This window comes from Bison bison, unplaced genomic scaffold (genome assembly GCF_000754665.1).
Source record: "Bison bison bison isolate TAMUID 2011002044 unplaced genomic scaffold, Bison_UMD1.0 scf7180017864505, whole genome shotgun sequence".
In the NCBI taxonomy this organism is placed as follows: domain Eukaryota; kingdom Metazoa; phylum Chordata; class Mammalia; order Artiodactyla; family Bovidae; genus Bison; species Bison bison.
Window position 1 is genome coordinate 205,390 of NW_011495062.1, and position 23,077 is coordinate 228,466.

The window sequence follows — 23,077 nt, forward strand, 5'->3', positions numbered from 1 at the left end:
AGTCAGTGATGCCATCCAGCCATCTCATCCTCTGTCGTCCCCTTCTCCTCCTGCCCCCAATCCCTCCCAGCATCAGAGTCTTTTCCAATGAGTCAACTCTTCACATGAGGTGGCCAAAGTACTGGAGTTTCAGCTTCAGCATCATTCCTTCCAAAGAAATCCCAGGGCTGATCTCCTTCAGGATGGACTGATTGGATCTCCTTGCAGTCCAAGGGACTCTCAAGAGTCTTCTCCAACACCACAGTTCAAAAGCATCAATTCTTCAGTGCTCAGCTTTCTTCACAGTCCAACTCTCACATCCATACATGCCCACTGGAAAAAACCATAGCCTTGACTACCAAAACCAGGACAGAATTGTATCCTGGAAACAAAGTGAGTAAATGTATCAAAGAGGAGCTGATCTTATACACAATACTGATAGGTCAATAAACATGAGAAAGGAAGGATTTAGCAACATGTATAGAGCAATGGTGATCTTAATAGCTCATATCTCCTGAATCAGCAAGAGGATTCTTTACCACTATGCCACCTGGGAAGCCCAATCTTAATAGAGAGTAGGTGAAAGTCAAATGGGAGTTGGTTCAAGAAAATACTGGAAGAGGGACTTTGGAAAGAACGAGTGTTACAGAAATCCTTTCAGGAGCTATGCTGGGAAGAGAAGCAGAGCAGTGGGGAGGCAGCTAGAGAAGAAAGTAGGATAAAGTTGTTTTGTTGTCATTTTGGTTCATACGATGGGAAAGACAATGGCATATGTAGTGAGTTGGCTAAAAAGTCATTTGGGTTATCTTATGGAAAACCCAAATGACTTTTTAGCCAATCCAATATGATTTGATGGAAAAAATCAAATAGTGAGGGAATACATTTCTTGATGATGTGTTAGAGAATGGATCAAATTGCTGGAGTGATGTTTTTGAAAAGATTCAAGATGACATTCAGTGAACAAGTACAGGAACCGACTAGATGGGAATTCAGAGCATGCAAGGGAGGGCTTACAGTGCCTCACTCTGGAGTCACGTGGCAGTGGTCTCTGAATTTGCCTGCTGACTCTTCCATGCTTAACACTGACTTCACTGGGTCTTAGGAGGATTACATGATCTCACAGGTATAAAGTGCTCAGCATAGTGCCTGTAACATTAAAAATAATAATAATAATAATAATAATTAGCCGTTGATATAATGCTCTCATCATTTGATAAAAAATCACATTTTCCAAGACAATAATGGGATTTATTATTAGATTTACTCTATTATGAGCTAGCAGGATTTACCTGCACTTTCTTTGAACTCTAAGAGGGGAACAGGGATATTCCTAGTCACTCCCCTGGGAAAGCCCGATAGGTAAGAGGTCTATGTTTGCAGTCTGATATTTCTGCTAGTTCTTTATTAGCCTCATTCTATAAATGTTTATAAATAATTCAGTATATTTTTAACTGCTTTTTACATAATATTATTTAATTTTCAATAACCGTTTGAGATAAACAGTATTATTTTCCTCCTGCTATAGAAACAAGCCTGAAATTTAGAGAAGTACCTTCACCATGGTGACATTGGAGCTGAGTGTGAACCCAGGCAGTTAGACTTTGTTGTTGTTTAGACGCTAAGTCATGTCTGACTTTTTGTGACCCCATGGACTCTAGCATGCCAGGCTTATCTGTCTTCCACTATCTCCTGGATTTTGCTTACTGCCTCCCAAATTAGTCAATATATAAGCACTTACAATTTGCATTATGCTTTCTTGGTCCTAGGCATTCTTACTTGATGGTTTGTACAGATAGGTAAGGATACAGAGAAGAATATTAAATCAACCAAGCCATACCTTTAGAGAAGAAGGGAGCACACTTATTAGTCATTACAAAGTGAAAGAGAAGCTGAACAAGGCTACTGGGAAGAATAGAGTGATTCATACATTTTTTTCAAAATAATTCTAAGCCCAGGAGAAGAACTGAACAAGAATTACTGGGCTATAGCTTAGTATGCTGAACTAGGGTCTCTTCCAGAAAGGCCTGAGGATTAACCAGTTAATCATTTGGTGACATTTAATCAAGAGCCAGAAATCTAATCAATGGCTGACCCATTGTGACATTGGGGTACTGGTCTGGCTTCTTGCCTGGACTGTCCAATCTTAATTAGCAATTATCTCAACTGGGTGACCCTTTGCCCTTAGGAAATTTCAACAAGGAATAGCTATTTCTAAATAGAAATTTCACCTTTTGCCTCTATCACTTGTCATTAGGCAGTGTGTTTATTCAGTTTCCAGTGTCTTATTGGGCCTATCTGATGGAAAGATCTGGCATTAGACCAACAATTACTTTGATGAGGAGAAATAATGAAGCTATCCTAAAGGGAGATAGAAGATCTGAAATTTCCTTCACTTTCATCTCCTTTATAACTTTCTCCTTCTCTGTCATTCTGAAATGTGGCCTTATTTAATTCTATTGATTTTAGTTCTTTCTGGACTAAAAAGAAAAAGAAACCCAACCCACAGGCAAGAAGAATTTTTGTTTCAACTTGGAATGTAAGAGATTTTGTTTTAATTGTTTTCTTAAGATAAAGATAAATCTCTACTCTCCTTCTTTCAGCAATAGCTTTTTTTGACCCCTGCTTTGGAAGGTCTTAGAGGCAAATTATTGCTTCACTTCTGTGTGTCAGGTGAATTAATCCCTTTGAGTCTATTTCAAGAGGGGAAGGTCAGGAAAGGCCTCTCTGTAGAGATGTTATTGAGCTGGAAGCTAAAGGAGCCCACTCCATGATCATCAAGAGTGAGGACTCTCCTGGGAAAAGAAAGAGCAAAGGCAAAAGCTGTGAGCCATGGTAGGGACTTCTCAGATGGTGCTAGTGGTAGAGAGCCTGCCTGTCAATGCAGGAGATGTAAGAGACGCCTGTTCAATTCCTGGATCAGGAAGATTCCCTGGAGTAGGAAATAGCAACCCACTCCAGTATTCTTGCTTGGAAAATCCCATGGACAGAGGAGCCTGGCAGTCTACAGTCCATGGGGTCCAAAAGGATCAGACACAACTGAAGTGACTTAGGATGTACACATGCATGAGCCATTGTGGCTGGAGTGAATGAGCCATCGAAAGAGGGGCACATGCTAGGTCAGAAAGACAGGCAGAGGCAGACCACACAAGATCTGATCTTGCAGACAGGGCAAGATTTAGGAAGATTTTGCTTTATATGGAAAGGCGATCCATGAAAGGATTTTATAAGCACTGGTATGACATAATCTAATTTACTTTACTCCAAACATCTCTTTACTTTCTATGTAGAAGACTAATTAGGAGTAAATAAAAGGAGAGTGCTTAGTGCAATGTATTGTTTATAGTAGTTGAGAAGTGTTAGCTGTTTCCATCCATCTATTACTTTTTTCATTCTCAGAGAGGACTGTATACCCTATAAAGGCATGTCATAATCTTCCATGAGCAGGACCTGGGCCTCAAACCAGTAACTTCTTAACCCCCAAAGCTTCTAGTCAAGTTCTATAGGAAAATGCTCTTCCCATCCTCTGTCCATAACTGCCCTCTCAGCCTGGGGAGTGTCATCAATGGCCATGCTACATGTTGTCCATCTTAGGTGTGGTGGGGGTGGAAATGATGTTGAAGACTCCCACATTTACAGCCAGTCTCCTTCTACAGAATTATACTGCCATTGGGATCATCTCAAATTCAAGCTTGGTATGCAGATCATTAGAGAACCCATTTCTATACTAAATGGAGAAACGTAATATTTGCAGATAAGGCACTTTTCAAGGAACTCATTATAACCTCAATTTTAAAAGCTGCGCAACTGAAAGCAAGTTAAATTTTCTAACTTATGTACTTGCTGCTGTTAATAACACCAAGACGTAGCCTTGGATGACACTGAATACATGGGAAAGCATCTTGAAAAGCTTTAGTCATCTATTTGACCTTCACAACACTGATGACTTAGGTAAAGTTAGATCTGGGACTTCCAGTTTTGGGGGTAAATCCAGCACTATGGGAATTGTGTGACATGTCCAGACCCACAGACAGCACCTCGCTGGGACTCACCATGGCAAAACAGTCTGGATTTCTTTTTATCATCCCCAGTGTCTGCCTCTACCCCTGGCCCTATGTTCACTGAGGTTATGGAGGATGAGAACATTGTAACATGCTGTACAGGACTGAGATTTCTAAAATGTCATGGTGGAAAAGATACCCGTATTAACAGTATTCCAAGAGGAGGAAAATTCTGAATAGGTACCCTTAACAAATGCAAAATATATGTCTTAGGAAAAGCCTAGATTTTCTTAGAAATGAAATGTACTCAAAATTGATTCTCTCTCTCTCTGACACATGAAAAAACCTAAGGTTTGGAGGATGAGCTGGTAAGATTTATTTTGTCTTAATACATTTTTGTTATTTGCTCAGTTGTGTCCAACTCTTTGTGACCTCATGAACTGTGGCACACCAGGCTTCCCTGTTCTTCACTATCTCCTGGAGTTTTGTTCAGACTCATGTCCATTGAGTCAATGATGCCATCCAACTATCTCATCCTCTGTCGACCCCTTCTCCTCCTGCCCTCAATCTTTCCCTGCATCAGGGTCTTTTCAAATGAATCAGCTCTTCGCATCAGGTGGCCAATGTATTGGAGCTTCAGCTTCAGCATAAGTCCTTCCAGTGAATATTCAGGGTTCATTTCCTTTAGAATTAACTGGTTTGATGTCCTTGCTATCCAAGGGGCACTTACAAGTCTTCTCCAGCACCACAGTTGAAATTATACAGTTCTTATTACTAAAGGTTCTCAAATAAAAATATAGCTATTAAAAAATTATCTTTCAGTTGTAAGAATTATTTAAATATTCTGGACAGTAGTCATTTATTAGATTTGTAATTGGGTTTCCCAGGTGCCACCAGTGGTAAAGAATCTGCCTGCCAATGCAGGAACACAAGGGACACCAGTTTGATCCCTGGGTTGGAAAGATCCCCCGGAATAGGGAATGACAACCCACTCCAGTCTTATTTTAGTTTGTTTATTTTTAATTGGAGGATAATTGCTTGACAGTATTATACAAATATAATGTACATGCCATACATCAGCGTGAATCAGCCATAAGTATACATATGTCCCCTCCCTCTTGAAGCTCCCTTCTATCCCTTCCCACCCCTCCCCACCCCTCCAGGCTGTCATAGAGCACTGGATCTGAGCACCCTGTGTCATACAGCAAATTCCCACTGGCTATCTAAGTATACATATGGTGATGTATATGTTTCCGTGCTACTCTCTCAAGTTGCCCCGCCCTTTCCTTCCTCCACTGTGTTCACAAGTTTGTTATTTACGTCTGCGTCTCCATTGCTGCCCTACCAATAGGTTCTTCGGTACCATCTTTCTAGATTCCATATATTTTCATTAGTGTATGATTTTTTTTTCTCTTTCTGACTTACTTCATTCTGTATAACAGGCTCTAGGTTCATCCACCTCATTAGGACCGACTCAAATGCATTGCAGCTGAGTAAGATTCCACTGTATGTATGTACCACAGCTGCTTTATCCGTTCGTCTGTTGATGGACATCTAGGTTCCCTCCCTGTCCTCACTATTGTAAATAGTGCTGCAATGAACACGGGGGTGCATGTGTCTTTTTCAGTTATGGTTTCCTCAGAGTATGTGCCCAGTGGTGGGATTGTTGGGTCATAAGGTAGTTTTATGCCTAGTTTTTTTTTTAAGGAATCTCCATACTGTACTCCGTAGTGGCTTTATCAATTTACATTCCCCCCAACAGTGTAGGAGGGTTCCCTTTTCTCCAAACCCTCTCCGGCATTTCTGGTTTGTAGATTTTTGATGATGGCCATTCTGACTTGTGTTAGGTGATACCTCAATGTAGTTTTGACTTGCACTTCTCTAATAATAAGCAACGTTGAGCATCTTTTTATGTATTTACTAACTGTCTGTATGTCTTCTTAGAGAAATGTCTGTTTAGGTCTTCTGCCTACGTTTTGATTGGGTTGTCTGTTTTTCTGGTATTGAGTTGCTTGTATAGTGTGGAGGTTAATCCGTTATCAGTTGTTTCATTTGCTATTATTTTCTCCCATCCTAAGGGTTTTCTTCACCTTGTTTGTAGTTTCCTTTAGTGTGCAAAAGCTTTTAAGAAAATTCCATGGACAGAAGAGTCTGCTGTGCTGCTGTTCATGGCGTCACAAAGAGTCAAACATGACTGATCACACATGCACACACACACACAATTGGTAAATAGTCTGTGGTTATTCTTCTACTCTGTAGTTTTTCTTTTCCTTTACTTAATGGTCTATTTTAAAGAGCCAAAGATGTAAATTTGAATAAGATTGACCTTTTTTTTTTTCCTTTTAAGGCTATGCTTTTGGTGTCACATCTAAGAAACCTTTGCCTGATATAACATCACAGGGGATTTCTACTTGCTTTTAGAAGTTATGCATTTGTAGCTCTCACATTTAGGCTTATGATGCATCTCAAGTTAAGTTCTGCATGTAGTGTGAATTAAGGGTTTTTGTTCATTGTCTGTGTATGGATATATCCAATTGTTCCAGCACCATTTGTTGAAAAGATTATCCTTTTCCTCTTTGAGTTGCCGTGGTATGACCACAAATACAGGTTTTATTTCTTGACTTATTTCTATTCTTTGGATTTATATGGGTATTCTTTTGTTATTAATCTTTATATATAACCTTTATGTGCTCTGTGCCTCAGTTGTGTCTGACCCTTTAGGCCCTGTGGACTGTAGCCCACCGGGCTCCTCTGTCCATGGAATTTTCCAGGCAAGAATACTGGAGTGGGTTGCTATTTCCTACTCCAATATAACATTCATATGTGTATATTATTTACCATTATATGTAAAAGCTAAAAGCAAAACCCCATATACCTTGGGTTCCTTATTTCTCTTACCCTAATCTCTCTCTTTCCATAGGTACAGGCAAACCCTCTGCTTTTAAGCAGCCAGTGGAGCTAAAAAAGTTGTTATAGGGAGAAAAATATTTTGTTTCTCTAAACTATAAACCAAACAACTTGAATTCTCTTTGGGGAAATGTGCTCTTCTGTTAACTCTGGATTTCTTTCTAGTTCTTGGGAATGTGGCTTGGACCAGAGTCACCTACATTCAGCCCCAAAAAGCTATTTTGAAATGTGAAATATAGACTTAACCCCACAATTATGTAGAGCAGGAGATGACCTGCATTCTATGATTTTGAGAGAAATCTGGATTTGGATTCCTTTATTGTTTAGCCTGGAAAACTCCCAGTGGGACAATCTGAGATGTGCAGAGTCACGAGTAATAAAAGCAGAATTAGAGATCCTTAAGGAGCACACTTTACATCTTCCATGATTTGATTTTAGCCAGAGGTCATAAGAGCCGATCTGCTATATACATAGAGGTCTAGTGTTGCTACTCTCAAATCTAGCCACATATAATACTCTAATGTCATTCCAGAATATTATCTTGTAATCAAAGAGAATAGCATTAATTTCTCAGTCATGCTGCCTTCCCTCTCGGGACAGTGTTTCCCTATTTGCAGAGCATTCACTTGCTCCAATGCAGATGCTGTGCACTACTCATGAAGTCTTTTATAATTTTCCCAGTCAGGATTAATATGTATATTTCTGCCCTAAGTTTTACTTTGACATAAAGTTTACCCCTTGAAAATATACAATCCAATGGCTTTTATAGTACAGTTGTACATATAACACCATTATCTAATTCTAGAATGTTTTTATCACCCCAAAAGAAACTTCCATACTCAGTGTTCATTCCCCGTTCCACCTGCTCCTAGAAGCCACTAATCTACTTTCTGTCCCTGTGGATTTGCTTATTTGACACATTTGTTTAAAATGAAATAATAAAATGAATGGGCTTATAATTCTGGCTTCATTTACTTAGAATTTTCCATGATTCATCTATGTGGTAGTATGGGGCAACACTTCAATATTTTATGTGGCTGAATAACAGTCCATCATATCAATATACTGTATTCTTTTTACCATTTATTACTGTTTCTGTTAACATTTAGGTAATAGATTTTGTATGGACTTTTGTTTTCATTTGCACTGAGGAACTTGCAAAATGTTCTACAAAGTAGCTTTATCATTTTACTTTCTCACTAGCAATGTATGATGTTCTAATTTCTCCATAGTCTTCCCAATACTTTTCAAATATTGTATCCATCCTAGTGGTTGTGAAGTTATATCTCATTGTCATTTTGCTTTGAATTTCCTTGATGATTATGAGCATTTTTTGCAGTTTATTGGTCATTTGTATATCTATTTTTTCCCTCAGAGAAACGTCTTTCTTTTTTAATTGAGTCACTTAGAGCTACAAATTTCTTTGTAAGTATTACTTTAGTTGCATCTTTAAGTTTTGTATGTTGTTAGTTTGTTTACATTCATCTTGAAGTGTTTTCAAATTTCCCTTGTGATTTCTTCCTTGGCTCATTGGTTATTAGTGTGTTGCTTTATTTATTCATATTTATAAATGTACCAAATTTGCTTCTGTTATTGATTCCCAATTTCATTCTATTGTGCTTGGAAAACATACTTTTTATGGTTTCAGTCATTTAAAATTTATTGAAAATTGTTTTGCGGTTTAATATAGGGTCTGTTCTTGAGAAGAATACTTATTCAAAGTGTTGTTGGCTAGAATATTCTATAGGTGTCTGTTATATTTAGTTTATACTGTTTTCAAATTTTCTATTTTCTACTTGATACTCTAGTTTTATCCATTACATAAATTGGGATATTGAAGTCAGCATTCTGCCAGGCAGTTAACGACCCCAACTTACCCTTCTACTTCTGCAGAAACTCAAAGTAAGCCCAAGAAAAGCACGTAGGGTCTTCTCAAGTGTATCCTAAGCATTTATATTAACCATGAGCACAGACTTGTGTGCATGGCTTCCTAGATATGGTGGAATATGTCATCATTTTTCAAAGCCCTCTTTGGACATCTCATTCCTCTGATTTCCTTTAAAGCGTTTTAATTAGCCTATTATTTAGCTCACCTGTTTTCTAGGGCCTCAGATGTTGAGCTCCATGTTAGGTCAATAAAGATAGCCTTGCTAGTAGGCTTGTCCAGAAAATCACCAGGCAGATTCTCTGATAATGTGGTTTTGAACATGCTCCAGTCTCATTCTGCTCGCTCGAGTGGTTGCCAGGCCTTTGATTTTCAAGGCTATTGTAGTGCTGGGGAGAGCAAACAAACGGGACAAGTGTAAATGCCATATGCTCACTGTTCTTACCTATGTTCTTAAGTATTCTTAGGGTTTCTATAAGCTTTTAGTTAATTTGCAAAATAATGAAAACATCTATTCTGACAATTTATACCAGTGTTCTTCTTGTTTTTATGGAAGAGAAGATAGATTGTCGAACATGCTTACTCTGCCATCTTTGCTGTCTTTAGTCTTCTACTTCTCATGTTCCTCCTCTTTGGCACTAGTGAAGTTAGGTGTGCTTTCAAAGATAATAAGTAGAATCTCCTTTACTAAGATCAGAGACTTTAGTTCACTGCATGCACCATAGAATGAAGAAGTCAGATTACAAAACAGAATAAACAGGAGAGAGAGAAGATGGTAGCTTGTAAATTAGTTTGAAAATGAGATTATGGAGGACTTGTGGTTATTGCTACTCATGAGGTCTAGGGAAAGTGAAAAATACTGAAAAAGGAAACATCTGGGAATTGAAACTCCAGGGATTTAAAAAATTCCCTATGGTTACTTTTTTAAATTCACTAAAATTGAATTTAGGAGAAAGGTCAAATAGGGAAAGACATTGAACCAAAGTTTTTAAGAAATGAGGGATAGATACACAGATTCATCTGACAACTGCATTGAGGAGGAGGTAATATATATTTGAGCCAAATAATGTGAGACTCTAGTGGGAGTTTTCAAAAAAAAAAAAAAAGCCAGTTGGAAGTAGCAGTGAAAAGCAAGGAAGTGACACCCCAGGCCTCTGGTAAAGATGTGGGGGAAGAATCCATAAGGCATCAGAGTAGCACTGACCTCATGAAAGAGCCAGGTTTCTATGAGAATAAGGTGATGAACATTTTTGTTTGTTTTAGATATTTTAATAAATACTGAAGGCTTTGGGGATTTATATTTACACTGAATTAAAGAAAGGGAGTAGAATTGTAGCAAGGTTTTCTTATCCTGCCCCTCTCCAGTTTGATAACAGCTATTTTAATGGTTTCTAGTGACACAAAGAAGGCACTGGCGACCCACTCCAGTACTCTTGCCTGGAGAATCCCAGGGACAGGGGAGCCTGGTGGGCTGCCCTCTATGGGGTTGCATAGAGTTGGGCATGACTGAAGTGACTTAGCAGCAGCAGTGACACAAAGGGGCTTCCGTGGTGGCTCAGTGGTAAAGAATCTGCCTGCCATGGTTGAAGGTTCTTGAAGGCAAGATTGAAGACAGAAAGTATGGAGAGTTTGTGGAAGGAGCCCACTGGTCACAGTAAGATGGTTGCAGGATAGAGGGGAGGAGAGGAACTGGCGTAACAGTGATCTACATACAGAGACATGTAGGTGTTAGCGCCTGGAGGAAAATGGGTTCCCAAGGAGTCCTGGGTTTCTTGTGGTGACAGTAGTCACAAGATGATGCACATGAGGGGTGGAGAGTGATGGGGGTTTCCTAGGAGTATGAAGAGAGCTAGGGTTTAGGCTTTACTCTTCCTGAAGGCAGGAACTAGTTGAAATACCTCTTAATGAGAGAATAACATCTTTCCCTGATGGAGGCACCTAGCCTCCCTTTGCCCATCAATTCCCATTCCTGTGTCTGGCTTCAGCATAAGGTTTGATGAAAAAGTCTTTACTGACCCCTGCCCCTTTATGAGCTGTACTGGCCTTGCAATCAGTACCTCTTTTTGTATAGTCTTTGCATGTAAGACCAGAGGTCTTCAACTAATTATCAGTCTTCTAAAGTACAGAGAGGAATCTTAACTAAGCAATTTCTTATAAGTACTAACCCTCACCATCTGGCCTAGACGGTATCAACCCTTTTCTGCTACAGCATACACAACACGTGGTGTTCCAATGAGTGACGGTTTCCCATGGGCACAATCGCACCTTGAGATGGCCTCAGAAACCTTGTAAGTGCTACAGTAATTGACCTATTAATTACATACCAGTGATCGTTCCCCACTAAATGTTGCTGTGGCATAGGTAATGTCCATTCAGGGTGATTCTCAACATCCTAGCTCTAACTCCATCTCTTTCTCTCTGTTTAGAAATGATATCATAGTAAGAATGGCATAATTGCAGTGATAAACTTGTATCTGCTCTATTGTTTAAATCATTTTCCAATTTTGGTACTTTGCTAGAAGGAAGACTATTCAGGACCTAACTTACAACTGCTTCTGGATATTAGTGTTATAACCACACATTAAGAACTACTGTGCTTGAAAAATTGGGGAGATACATCTGAGAGCCTACCATTGAAGTTTTTCCATTTGTGACCTGTCCTGCTGTAATCAGTAATACATTCCCTAGGCAGCAAGTATCCTTTTTTACCTTAGAAACATCAAATGAAACATTTTCTTCTATTATGGCAGCTATGAGAATCCATCTTCAGTAGATTTATTTGTTTCTCTGCCCTCATTTTCCACATCTTTAAGATTAGTACATACATCATAGGTTTCTTGTGAGGATTAAGTGAGTTAAAACATACAAAGTACTTAGAACAGTACCTACTACTGTGTAAGTGCTCAAAAAAGGTTAAGATGTATTTCTTATGGGCTACCATTTGCATTTTGCTTTCTTTGGAAATGGAAGGGTTTCATAGAATCTTCCATACTGTTTCTTGGCTCTCTATTTTCCCTGGCTTTATTGAGATATACTTGGCATATCATGTCACATTGTGTAAATTTAAGGTTTACAATGTGATTATATATACACACATATTTATACATGTTTATATATATCGTGAAATATTTACCACAGTGAGGTTAGTTACCTTGTCCTTTACCTCAAATAATTGCTACTTTGTTGTTCTCATGGTGAGAATATTAAAACTCTCATCTCACCATCAACTTTGAAGGATACAATACAGTCATTAAGTGTAGTCACCATGCTGTGCATTAGATCCCCTGAATTTATTCATCTTGTAATTAAAAGTTTTGTATTCTTTGATCAACATCTTTGATCTCTCTTGATAAACAGAAATGGGACTGTTAGCTTTATCCTTGTTACTACTGTTATTATTAAATGACTTTATAGGGTGCTGGCCTAAGCACTTTATGTGTTTTAACTTAATGGATCCTTACAACAACCCTCTGGGGCACATGATATTATTACCTTAATTTTACAGATGTGAAAAAAAAATGAGGCACTATAAATTTTAGGAACTTACTCAAAATGCTAATAAGTACCCAAGGTGGAATCCATACCCAAGAGTTCTGGCTTCAGGACTGCACACATAACACCTATACTCCACTGCATCCCACAAGTAAACGTAGACATTACACTGATGGAGTTACAGGTAGCGTTCCCGGTACTAATCCAGGCAGCACACCAACCCTCTTGGAAGATGGGCCTGTGGCTGTGATGGATGTCATTTGCACCATTCTCTAGGTTTGCAGTATTAGGACAGATTAGTTCAACAAACAGTCACTTAGCAATGTTTCTGCTGCTGCTAAGTTGCTTTAGTCGTGTCTGACTCTGTGCAACCCCATACATGGCAGCCCACCAGGTTCCACCGTCCCTGGGATTCTCCAGGCAAGAACACTGGAGTGGGTTGCCATTTCCTTCTCTAATGCATGAAAGTGAAAAGTGAAAGTGAAGTCGCTCAGTCATGCCCGACTCTTAGCGACCCCATGGACTGCAGCCCACCAGGCTCCTCCGTCCATGGGATTTTCCAGGCAAGAGTACTGGAGTGGGGTGCCATTGCCTTCTCCGAGCAATGTTTCTAGCACTCCCCTAAGCTCTTGGATACAGCCATGAAGAAAACAGGCAAAACCATTACTTTCCAGGAACTGGTATTGAGTTGAGGGGTGCACACAGTAAAAAAAAATGGGTAAGTAAATTATGTAGTATGTGAAAGGACAAAAATAGTATGGGAATGATAATGCAGGGAAGAGGAAAAGATTATGCATGAATATAAGTATGTGTGGGGGTGTTCCATTTTAAATAAATTTGTTAGAGGAGGATTAGGGTGGTATCCATGTAGGTGGTGAGTAGTGCTAAGAGTGGACAGATATTGAAGATGGGGCAAATAGGATTTCTTGAAAGATTAGATGTAGAGTGGGAGAGAAACAGAGGAGTCAAAGAGGACCTCATGATTTTGGCTTGAGCAATTTGAAAGGAGGAGTTTTTATCAGCAGAGGTATGGATAATTAGATGGCTCTTATTTGGCCATGAATCATGTGTTGGGGGAAAGTCCCGAGGTACATTTAAGATATGTTGAGTTTGAGATGGCTATTAGACATTCAAATGACATTAAGTAAGAATATGGGTATTGGAAGGGTGTCATGATGGAAATAAAGTCCTAGAGTCATGGCACAAGAGAGTGAACGTAGAAAAGAGAAGTCCTACAGCTCTATACTACTTCTACTTCACTGTGAAAACTTTATGGAGATGAAACCAAGAAGGGATATGTGAAGGAGTGGAGGGCAAAGACAGAAGGAAATGAGGAGAGTGTATTTTTGGAAGCCAAACATAGAAAATGCTTTGAGAGAGAGTAATCAATATCACATGCTACAATGGACAGGTGACCATTAAAGCAGCCCAGTGTCAGAAGTATGGAGATAAAAGCCTAAGTAGGGCTTCTCAGGTGGCGCTAGTGGTAAAGAACCTGCTTGCCAAAGTAGGAGATGCAGGTTCGATCCCTGGGTTGGAAAGATCACCTGGAGGAGGAGGGCATGGCAAACCACTTCAGTATTTTTGTCTGGGGAAGTCCATGGACAGAGAAGCCTGGAGGGCTATGGTCTACAGGTTGCAAAAAGTCAGAAACAACTGAGGCAACTTAGCAGCAGCAAAAGCCTAAGTAGAATGGGTTCAGGAGAAAATCAGAAATGGAGACTAAATAGAAAGTCTTTATGAAGTTTTGTTATCAAGGAAAGCATAGCTATGAGGTGGTAACTGGAAGGAAAAATGAGATCAACAGAAGTTCCTTAGGATGAAATAAACTGCAACATTTGTATATGCTGATGGGAAAAGATGCAAAAGAGAAAGGAAAACACATGTCCCAGGAGGGAGTGGAGGAGAAGTGCAGGAGCTGTGTCCCACAAGGCAAGAGGGCATGGGGCCTAGTCCACCAGTGGAGGTGCTGGTCACTGGAGGAAGTAGAGAGAGCTTCTTTCAGGGAAGATGACCCGGGCTCTGGGGCACATTTCCTGGGGTCAAACTCAGCCTCGACAGGTCGTCACTGAATGCCTGTTTGGGGTAAATTATTTAACCTTTGGGGGGCTTGAAAAATACTGAGCACAGGGCTTAATTACCCATCGTTGTGATAAGATAAAGTTAAGCTTAGTTTCACAACAACAGCACAATTTTCAGCAGATTTCCTGGATTAACTGTCCTACAGTATGTTTTTCTAAAATTTAATACTCCTCTCTCTGCCGTATTTTCCAATGGCACACACAGATTTGTGTATTTTGCACACGCTTTGCCTTGTACATGACACGCACTGCTCAGGAAGGTAATTATCCCAGCAAACTTAGCTGTGTGAAAAAGATAAACTGCTTAGTGAATTAAAATTTTATATAACCCAATGGCACAAGCATCCTTGTTCTGCTTGTTCCATAAATCTCTCCAGGGCACTGATGGCTTTGAGCTTTTCCATCATCACTGTCTTTTCTCTGGTGGTAGAATCTCTATGCCCAAGGTAGAAAGGAATCTTTCTCACTACCAGTAACCTTTCTGGACCAGTGTTAATAACAGAACCAAGTATCTTAGTGAATGAAGTCAGAAGCATTTCTACTGAAGCAGCCTTTCTAGCGGAGCTGCAGACCAAATAATGTTGCTGCTTCTAACTGGTCCAGGAAGTTTTGCAATTGAAATGGGAAAATCACTTGGCGGGGCAGGGTGCTGATCAGATTGTCTATCTGATTGTCAGACAAAATAAGTCCATTTTCTCCTCAATGAGGCAAGAGATATTGCAATTAGAAAGGAGGAAAAATGGCTGTAATTAAGTCACAAAAAGTCTAAAGTCTGTCCCCAGAGATTTTGACTAAGACAGGATGCATTCTTCACTTCCAAAATAAGCAGATTTTCAACTTTCTGAATGCTGAGATGGACAAGGAACTTGATAAACAGTTCCTCTCATTTTAAGGTTCTAAAGTCTACACTTTTGATAGTCCTGTTCTTTCCCCTCTACAAAGCCCATGACTTGCCCCCACTCTAGTAGCCTCAGGAACACCTGAAGGATAGTCCTCATGATTTCACATCTTTACCCTTTCTGTTGACTTGTGATTGCTCTATCTCCTTGCCTTCTTGTTTATTGCACTTTGGTATCTACAGTGGCAGACACACAGTAGGTACTCAATAATTACTGCAAAATGCTTAAAGGTGTTGACACAACCAGTCATTTTATTAAGTCCAATACCTATAAAAGCCTAAAACTTCACTATCAGTTCATTTATGAATCCTCTCCTGTCTAGACTGGAAATGTCCATGACTCTAATCTCCCCATGTGCACAGAGCATCCACACTCCTGTACTCTGAGCCTGGCATATCACTGGTACTAAGGAAGTTATGATTGACCAAATGATTTCTTGAAATGTTCTGAAGGGAGGAGAGTATAGAGATGAGAAGGAGGAATCTGGGAGAGTCTTATCAGCTGAGAGCATATATTTAGTGTTTACAGTCCAAACATGTTATCAGCGCTCTCTACTAAACCTTTATTTTTGCATAGGACTTCCTCACCCTTTCACATTAGCTCTAAATCATAGATTTAATGCTTTGGAATATTCAACACTGAGCTCCATAAAACAAATGTTGACAAACTCATATGGCATGGAGAAGAGGCTCCAGATTGGAAAGTTGACTGAAAGAGTGGTGATGTAGGGACCTGGGTTGTTGGCACTGGAAATGGTGCTCCCTGAGCTGCCAGGAAAGCTGCAGTTATGAGGTAGAAAAGAGAATAGATTGTGGTGGTCTGTTCTAGAAGGAAGAGTTAAGTGGTAGAATTTACAAGAATACAAATCTACAGACATTGAAGGTTGCTTTATGATATAGTGAATTCTGCCAAGGAACTGTTCAAACAAGGTCTAGGTACCAATAACAGAAAAACAATCAGAATTGTGGGAGTGATCGTTTAAGATTTTAAGATTTCTTTCAACTTGATAGGCCAATTGCTGAAGAAGTATACATACATAGCTATGATAATTTAAAATGTTAAATTATTTAAAATCACAGTAAGTATAATTAATTTGTTGTTATTCAGGTGCTAAGTCATGTATCACTCTTTGTGACCCTGTGGACTGCAACAAGCCAGGCTTCCCTGTTCTTCACCATTTCCTGAAGTTGTTTTTATGCCCCTTTTAAAGATGTGGAAGATAAGTATCAGAGCTGAGATTCAAACCCAAGCATCTGACTCTAGAGCCTACATTGTTAACCACCCCACTTATTCCCCTGGCCTATGAAAGAAAATAATGAGTAACAAGAGCCTGTTATACAGAGTTAAGTCAAAAAGAGAAAAACAAATATCAGTATTAAGGCATATATATGCAATCTAGAAAAATGGTAAAATGATGTGCCTGTTTGCAGGGCAGGAATAAAGACGCAGACACAGAGAGGAGACTTGTGGGCACAGAGAGGAAGGAGATTGTAGCACTGACGTATATTCACTACCGAGTGTAAAATAGCTAGTGGGAAGCTGCCATATAACAGAGAGCTCAGCCTGTTGCTCTGGAACAACCTAGGTGGGTGAGATGGCGGGTGGGTAGCTGGGAGACTCAAGAGGGAGGGGATATATGTATACTTAGGCCAATTCATGTTGTATGGCAGAATTAAAAAAATAAACCAGCAATGAAGCTCTTCCTTTTAAGTTACAATACTCTGAAGACTTCTCTGAGTACAGATATTTTAGCTGAGAACTGGAGAGTAGAAGACAGTTGTGCAAGAGGGGTCAAACCCTTCTAAGACAGGGAACATTGCTGGACACTGAATGAGCGGTAGTCTGCTTCCCAACAGCCAGAAGGAGACACTTGCCCAGGGAGCAAAGTGAGGAAGAAGGAAAGGGATTCACAATAAGGTCAGAGTTTGAGGCTGTGTTCAGGACACACAGGCTGCACTTAAGGGCTTTGGATTATCACCTAGTACAGTGGAAAGGTCTATGACAGGGGAAGGATGGATACCATAACCTGTTTTATGGATGAAGGTGAAATCCCAGTGAAGCAAATACATTTCCTAGGGTTCTTAACAGGCTGATATGAGAGTCAAAGAAAGACTGAGAATATAACCATCCTTGTTGTTAGCCACTGTGATGTGAGGTGGGGGGATGTTTGTTACTGAGGCATAACCAAGCAAAGGCTTCCCAGGTGGCTCAGTGGAGAAGAATCTGATGGCCAGTGCAGGAGATGTGGGTTCAATCCCTGGGTCAGGAAGATCCCACAGACAGAGGAGCCCGGCCATGGGGTCACAAAGAGTCAGACACAACTGAGCACACACACAGCTAAGCAAAAGCTGAGTAGTACTCTACAAGTTAGAGTACTAGCAGTACCCTCAAGTAACAGAAGAACTGTGAGGAAGAATAGAAAAGTTTGATGTAGGCTAAAAAGGAACTGCATTTTCAAAGACTCTGAGGCGGTAAAAGGTATGGTATATGTATAATATATTGTGGATTGCAAATGGCTAAAGTTTTCTAGTCAAAGGAGAGATTGGCACAAGAGAAAAATGACAAATTAGGGTCGGTCCAGATTCTACAAAGCCTTGAAGGTATTTTAAGAATCTTAATCTTAAAGGCTTTAGGAAGCCAAAATTCAATGAGATAAATATATGTTTACATTACAAATAAAATCAACATTTTCTACCCTAAAATACTGAAAGCTGCACTCATTATAACTCTTTACTCCTAAGTTGTCCAGCATAATTAAAATATCTTCTAAGTAAGCACAATACTGTTAACACATTTAAGCAAATTAAGAATACTTAAGTGTTTGAAAAAATGTAATATTTTGGGGGATTAAATAAAAGGCTCAGTGAGCCTCAGAGAAAAGTAAGCCTGTAATAGAACAAAGATTTTTTTTAAGCACTATTGGTTTGATAAGAAACCCTTTCATTTAACCCAAGCACAGAGTTCTGACTCTAAGTGTTCACAGAAATCATGTAATTTTAAAACCCTCATTCTTGGTGAGAAGATGTATTTTATATATACATATTTTATATCACAAGCTATTGATTTACCATTTACAGAGATGGGCCTAGGAATGATATTAATATTTCTAGCTTAGCTCAACTTCATCATTTCTGCGCCACAGCTTGGGGAGTCTCTCTTTTTCCAAGGGCAACAAGGGAATCAACACAGGCCAAGTTCTACCAAGAATCGCTACCTCTCCAGCTAATCCATTTTTAATTTATCAGTCTTAAGTATAGCCCTCCATCAACATGTTTCATCTCTGTCCACTTTCTGGAGGGCTTCAGATGGCATGGTTTATTCCTAGGCATCCATCTTAACCTCTGTAACAAGTGGCTAAACCCAGACATAATTTAGAGTCATGGACCTAGTCATGAGGCACTGTTTAAAGCCAGTATTTTACCCATGGGTCCAATGGGAATATTGCTTAAGATAGTTTAATACAGCTGTAGGATCACAGCAATTTATTTTCAGATTCCTGCACCAATGCCCTCTCTTTCACGTCCCTAAATGCCACAGCAAGATATCTTTCCTTGAGCCCCAAGAAAAGGCCCATGGTACAGGAGAGAGATGACAACAATCAACCATTGCTATATTACCTACAAATTTCAGTAGCTGTCAGTTTAGCATAATAATACATCATATGCATTTCAAAATATGCATTGGTTTAGAGCTTTTCTGTCTTCTAGTAGCTCAGAAAGTATATTCAAAACAATTTAATCAGGAATTTTAGACCCTCTGTCTCTTTACGTGCTTTCTCTATTCATGCATTTCTTCTGAATAATTCTTACTCCTCATGGGCCAACAGCTTTCACCTGTGCTGGAAGGTTAATTGGACATCTCCTGCACTGAATGAGCATCAAATTCAGTATGCCACTCTGGTTTTGTTCAATAACTGATGGTCCCCTGCCACATCAAGTTCAGGACCAGTGGGGGGAAAAACATAGATACAAGACTAGACCCTGAATATTGGCAGAATCCTGATAAAGTTGGATAGGAGAAGGAGCCCTAGGTTCTGGCTACAAAGTGCAATTTCTAACCCCTTCATACACCCCATGGACTGTAGCCCACCAGGCTTCTCTGTCCATGGGGATTCTCCAGGCAAGAATACTGGAGTGGGTTGCCATTCCCTTCTGCAGGGGATCTTCCTGACCCAGGGATGGAACCCAGGTCTCCTGCATTGCAGGCAGATTCTTTACTACCCAGTCACATGCCAAGTAGCACCAACACTGCAGGCTGTTTCAACAGCACTAACGTGCTTGAGTTAACACCAAAGCCTACACAGGAGGAGTAGCACATGTGCAATGTACATATGTGTACGTATATATGCACACATGCAGATCTCAAGACAACAGATCAAGAAAGACAGCCAAGCACTTTCCAAATTTCTTCCCCTATCTCAATAGGAGAGGAGATGATTTGAAACTGAGGCAGGATCAAGGTGGTGGAATAGGGGATCCAGAGCTTACCAACACAACTCCTCCCCATCATGAACACAACGAAACTACAACTACTTGTAGAGCAGCTTTCTCTGAGAACAACCTGATGACTAGCAGAACAGCTCTCCCACAACCAAGATTGTAAAGAAAGAACCATATAGAGTATGGCAGGAGGAGAGAAGTGATCTAGGAAATAAACCCCTGGTGGGGGACCTAGAAGAGGAGAGAGTTACCATAGACTCTCATATCCTCCATAAAAGGCAAGAGGTTCAAGCCCCATATTGGGCATCCCAGCCCTGGGAAGGAGCCTCCCTGGGGCTTACCAAAGGGATGTAGGAAACCAAGACTTTGCTCCTAAGAGAGCACACACACACTTGTTGCTTCCAGTCCTGGAACAAAGGGAGCAGACTGAAAACTGCCTGACTGTCCCGGTGGTCCTTCCAGAAGCCCCCAGCACACCCTGCAGTGTGCACCAGGCTCAGTCCTGCTTCAGCCCCTCCTGCTCTGGCACTGCTCCTGACCAAGGTAGAGGCTGCCACCACAGGCGCTGAAAAGTGAAAGTGTTAGCTGCTTAGTCATGTCCAACTCTTTGCGATCCCGTGGACTGTAATCTGCCAGGCTCCTCTATCCATGGGATTCTCCAGGCAAGAATACTCAAGTGGGTGGCTGTGCCCTCTTCCAGGGGATCTTCCCAACCCAAGGATCTAACCAAGGGCACCACACATACTGAGGAGAAACATAACTTACTGGGAACTGCTCTTCTCATACCTTAGGTCCCAATCCCACCTCTAATCAAGGCAGAGACATCACTACATAGAGGAGAAACAAGGATGGCTTATCTCCAGCCCCATCCTCAGTCAAGTCTGAGACCCTCCCCTCCACCACCCTATGGAGAAGCCAGACTCCCTCACAGCCCCTATTCCAGCCCCTCGGGCCCTGACCCCAGCCCCCAACAGGCAGTGACCACCATCAAACACCCCTGGTTCACACCAGGCTCCTGTGCTAGCTCCTCTGATCTCAGCCATGCACCACCCCTACCAAGTTGGCAGTCATCAGCACACCCCCAGCAATGAAATACAGCCCATGCTCACTTCAGGTACAGCTTTCCCACTAAAAACCACTAGGCTCACGAGATTGCATAGGCACACTCCCATACGAGGACACGTCTTCAGGATCAGGATAGGTAACAGTTTTACCTTACAGACAGAGGTATCATACAGACAGAGAAAGTCCAACAACATGAGAAGCAGAGGAATAGCTTCCAGAGGAAAACCATCATAAAATGAGAGATAAAACCTAATGAATTGGAGATAAATAATGTACTTAATTGGTGATGGACAGGGAGGCCTGGTGTGCTGCAGTCCATGGGGTCGCAAAGAGTCGGACACAACTGAGCAACCAAACTGAATTTACCTAATAAAGAGTTCAATAGGCATAAAAATATACAGTGAACTCAGGAAATGAATAGAACCACACAATGAGAGCTTAAAGAACTAGGAAACTTACCTTGAAACAATAAGCAATCAGAGCAGAAGACTAAAAGAATTAAAATGAAAAGTATACTAGAAGGACTTCACAGCGGATTACATGACGCAGAAGAATGCGTGAACAACCGGAAAAACAAAATAGCAGAAATCACCCAAATAGAAGAGGGAGAAAAAAGATAGTGTAGGGGACTCTGGGGACAACGTCAATCATACTAACATCTGTATCATAGGGCTCACAGAAGAAGAAAGGGGCAGGAAATGTATTTGATGAAATTATGGCTGAAAACTTCCCTAGCCTGAAGGAGGAAACAGATATCCTGGTTCAGGAAGCATAGAGAGTCTGAAACAAGGTTAACTAAAGAGACCCACACCAAGACATAGCATAATTGAAAGGGCAAAAGTTAAAGAGAGAATTTTAAAGGTGTCAAGAAAGAGCAAAGAGCCACATACAAGGGAACCAACATAAGACTATTGGCTGATTTTTCAGCAGAAACTTTGTGGGCCAGACGGGAGTGGCATGATATATTTAAAGGGATGAAAGGAAAAAATCTGCAACCGAGATACTCTGCTCAGCATGGTTTTCAATCAGAATTGAAAGATAAAGAGTTTCCCAGACAAGCAAAAAGAGTTCATCACCACTTTTAGGCCTTACAGGAAATGGAAAAGGTCTTCTTGAAGCAAAAAGGAAAAGGCTATAAGAGGCTGTAAGAAAATATATAGTAAAGGAAGTTAAGCTATTGTAAGGGTTAAACACAAAAAATTGTAAAATCAAATATAACTCCAATAAACACTTAAAGGATAGCTGTAAAGATGTAAAATATAATGCTAAAACATAAAACACGGTAAAGATGTAGTGCTTTTAGAATGTGTTTGACCTTATTTAAAGCAAGCAGATAGTAACCGGTTGATATATATATAAACCTTTTTGTCACTACCATTCAAAAACCTACACTAGATGCACACAGACACACACACAACAAACACAGAGAGGAACCCAAATACAAATCTAAAGAAAATCATCAATCCATAGGGAAGAGGCTGAAAGAACAGAGAAGAACCGCACACACACACAAAAAAAAAACAGTGGGAAAATAAGTAACAAAATAGCAAAATCACATAACTATCAACAATCACTGTAAATGTCAGTGGAATAAATGCTCCAATCAAAAAGTAGAGGGTGCATGAATGGATAAAAAGTAACACCCAGTTGTATATTGTCTGTAAAGGCTCACTTTACAGCTAAAGACACACAGAATGAAAATGAAGAGATGTAAAAAGATATTCCACGTAAATGGAAATAAAAAGAAACCTGAAGTACGAATATTTATGTCAGACAAAACAGACTTTAAAACAAAGCCTATAACAAAAGACAAAGAAGATTTTATATAATGATAAAGGAGATCTCTTCAAGAAAATTAGAGATACCAAGGGAACATTTCATGCAAATATGGGCTCAATAAAGGATACAAATGGTATGGACCTAACAGAAGCAGAAGATATTAAGAAGAGGTGGCAGGAATACACAGAAGAACTGTACAAAAAAGATCTTCACAACCAAGATAATCACGATGGTGTGATCACTCACCTAGAGCCAGACATCCTGGAATGTGAAGTCAAGTGGGCCTTAGAAAGCATCACTATGAATAAAGCTAGTGGAGGTGATGGAATTCCAGTTGAGCTATTCCAAATCCTGAAAGATGATGCTGTGAAAGTGCTGCACTCAATATGCCAGCAAATTTTGAAAACTCAGCAGTGGCCACAGGACTGGAAAAGGTCAGTTTTCATTCCAATCCCACAGAAAGGCAATGCCAAAGAATGCTCAAACTACCGCACAATTGCACGCATCTCACACGCTAGTAAAGTAAGATCAAAATTCTCCAAGCCAGGCTTCA